Source organism: Myotis yumanensis, unplaced genomic scaffold (genome assembly GCF_028538775.1).
Source record: "Myotis yumanensis isolate MYYU_CA2020_CCGP unplaced genomic scaffold, mMyoYum1.0.hap1 SCAF_2, whole genome shotgun sequence".
Taxonomy (NCBI): domain Eukaryota; kingdom Metazoa; phylum Chordata; class Mammalia; order Chiroptera; family Vespertilionidae; genus Myotis; species Myotis yumanensis.
In genome coordinates, this window is record NW_027223753.1 from 172330576 (window position 1) to 172334234 (window position 3659).

Here is a 3659-nt window from a genome sequence, read left to right on the forward strand (position 1 = left end):
GATTCTACCAATCCAAGAACACGGTATGTTCTTCCATCTGTTTAAATCTTCCTCTATCTCTTTTTTCAGTGTCCTGTAGTTTTTTGTGTATAAGTCTTTTACCTCCTTTTTTTATTTTTTTATTTTTTTTTATTTTTCGCTTAAAGTATTACAAAGGGTATTACATAAGTGTCCTTTTTTCCCCCCCGCCCTTGACAAACCCCTACCCTCCCTTACCCCCCAGTGTCTTATGTCCATTATTTATGCTTATATGCATGCATACAAGTCCTTCGGTTGATCTTTTACCTCCTTAGTAAAGTTTATTCCTAGGTATCTTAATTTTTTTCATGCAATGGTAAATGGGATTGCTTTTTTAGTCTCACTTTCTGTAAGTTCACTATTGGTGTAAAGAAATGCCATAGATTTCTTGGTATTAATTTTGTATCCTGCTACATTGCCAAATTCATTTATTAAGTCTAATAATTTTTTGATGGAGTCTTTAGGGTCCTCTATGTACAGTATCATGTCATCTGCAAATAAGGACAGTTTTATTTCTTTTCCAATTTGGATGCCTTTTATTTCTTCTTCTTGTCTGGTCGCAACGGCTAGTACTTCCAGTACTATGGAAGTGGTGAGAGGGGGCAACCCTGTCTTGTTCCTGTTCTTAGGGGGAATGGTTTTAGTTTTTGCCCATTGATTATGATGTTGGCTCTGGGTTTGTCATATATGGCTTTTATTATGTTGAGGTATGATCCTTCTATTCCTATCTTGTTGAGAGTTTTTATCAAGAAAGGGTGTTGGATTTTGTCAAATGCTTTTTCTGCATCAATTGATATGACTATGTGGTTTTTATCTCTCAATTTGTTTATGTGATGTATTACGTTTATTGATTTGCGGATATTGTACCATGCTTGCATCCCTGGGATAAATCTAACTTGGTCATGGTGTATGATCTTTCTGATGTACTGCTGGATCCGATTTGCTAAGATTTTGTTGAGGATTTTGGCATCTATGTTCATGAGGGATATTGGCCTGTAATTCTCTTTCATTGTGTTGTCTTTGTCTGGTTTTGGTATTAGGGTGATGCTGGCTTCATAGAACGAGCTTGGAAGTGTTCCTTCCTCTTGAATTTTTTGGAATAGTCTGAGGAGGATAAGTTTTAGTTCTCCCTTGAATGTTTGGTAAAACTCCCCTGTGAAGCTGTCTGGTCCTGGGCTTTTGTTTTCTGGGAGCTTTTTGATGACTGCTTCAATTTCTTCCATAGTTATTGGCCTATTGAGATTTTTAGATTTTTCCTGATTGAGTTTTAGAAGATTGTATTTTTCTAGGAATATGTTTATTTCCTCCAGGTTGTCTAGTTTGTTGGAGTAGAGTTGTTCATAGTAATTTCTAACAATCTTTTGTAGTTCTGTGGGGTCTGTTGTTATTTCTACTCTTTCATTTCTGATTTTGTTTATTTGGGTCCTCTCTCCTTGTTTCTTGGTGAGCCTGGCTAGAGGTTCATCAATTTTGTTTATCCTTTCAAAGAACCAGCTGTTGGTTTTGTTGATCTTTTGTATTGTTTTTTTGGTCTCTATGTTGTTTATCTTGGCTCTGATCTTTATTATTTCCTTCCTTCTGCTTACGCTGGGCTTTTCTTGTTGCTCTCTTTCTAACTCTTTGAGTTGTATGGTTAGGTGATTTATTCTCATTGTTTCTTGTTTCTTGCAGTAGGTGTGTAGAGCTATGAACTTTCCTCTCAAGACTGCTTTCGCTGTGTCCCATAAGTTTTGGATTGTTGTGTTTTCATTGTCATTTGTTGCCATGATGTTTTTTATTTCTTCTTTGATCTCTTTGGTAACCCAGTCATTGTTCAATAGTGTGCTATTTAGTCTCCATGTGTTTGATTTTTTTTGGATTGTTTTTATTGTAGTTGATTTCCAGTTTTATGCCATTGTGATCTGAGAAGATGCCTTAGGGTGGTCTGGCTTCTCCCACAGAGCACCAGCAGGGGCCTGGGGGAAGGTGGGGTAAAGCAGGAGTGCAGGATAGATTGGGATGAGGGTTAGCAGGAAATGGAAACAGGGGTAGAAAACTGGTAAGGGCATCCTGCTTGAGGTGCTCGGCGTGGGCAATGTGAGGGAAGTGGGTTGGGCTGAACAAGAGGAACTTCCTGTCCTGAAGAGGAGTATAAATGGAGGAAGCTGTGTGGTTTCAGAGCCAAGGTCAGAAACATGGGTGTGCCTTTGGCTTGGGAGTGGGAGGAGGGTGCAAATATTTTAAATGTGAAAGGTAGGTTCTGGGTCACAGGAAACTCATGATTATTTTATCTAACAAAGATCTAAAGTAGAAATACCTTATGTTGCTGAGCGAGACCCGTAGGTTTTATATACCAGCCTGAGTGCTCATCCTTCTGTGAAAGTACCTGAACTATGCCTTGAGTCCAGTCTCATCTCATTCTAATGAATGCCTTCCCGAGTCTTCTGAATAATGGGTTTTATACACTCTTTCAGCATATCTGAGCTCAAGGCCGGTCGGCGGCTCTCTACTGCCTACTTCAAATCCAAACTACCAGTTGGGCTTAATTTTATCTTTTCACCTACTCCATATCTTCCTATACCATCCATCAGGTCTGCTTACTGCTCCTCAAATGATCATGGCATGGGTTAAATGTCTGTTCCACACTCTTTAGTCCTAACTTCTCAATGTGATTGTAAATTCTTTCAGGATTTGTGTCTTTTACCACTTGTTTCTCTTCTTTTCAGTACCTAATGCTAAGCAAACAGTAAATAGCCAATGCCAGTGCTTGACTGAGTCATAGTTTACCCTGAGCAGTATTCAGAACAGCATCAGACACAATAAGATATTGAATAAGGGGTTTTGTATGGAGATAATGATCATCTCAGATTCAGAAATGTGTTGTTGTAATGCTGACATTGATAATAATACCTCATGGTAAATTGTATAATGAAGTTCAAAAGGTCTGAGTATGAATGCCAGCTCTGTCGTGTAGTAATTATGTGACCCTGAGCAGGGCACTGGGAGCTAGCTTCCTCATTGTAAGTGAAAGGTGGTCCTGGGGACCTCAGAGTTGTTGTGAGGATTAAGTCACACACCAAACAGAAACTGTCTACCATGGTAAATGGCTCCAATAGGCACTCAGTAAATACCTAGTACAGAAAATTAAAAATCTCATATCACTTTTTATTCTATTAGATTTCTAATTTTTACCATTATTTGAACTAGAAAAAAATAATGTTAAATTTTCTTTAAACTTTTTTGAGGTTTGATATGTTTTGCTAGTGAAAACTTGGTAGGAATCCTATTAACAAAGAATTTTTGTTTGTTTGTTTTCTTTTTTTGATAATTATCTAGATCTTAAAAACAGGAACAAAGCAACACAAATCACTCTTAACTTTGGGCTGGAAATCTGGAGAGAGAGGAAACAAAAAAGAGAGAGAGAGAGAGAGGAAGAAGGGAAGGGAGAGAGATTCCTTACATTGCTGATGGAAACATCACCCACAAACCCTTGATTTTGAGCCATGATTAGGTCCTGGTGGTAGGGAAGGCCCACTTAAGGGATCCTCGCCTGTTCCAGAGTTGCACTATGAGTCTCCATGGTAGAGCGATCTCTGTGATCAACTGGACTTTGCTGTAGGATGGGTGTGGCTAAAAGCAGACTACTGTGAATGAACCAGGAG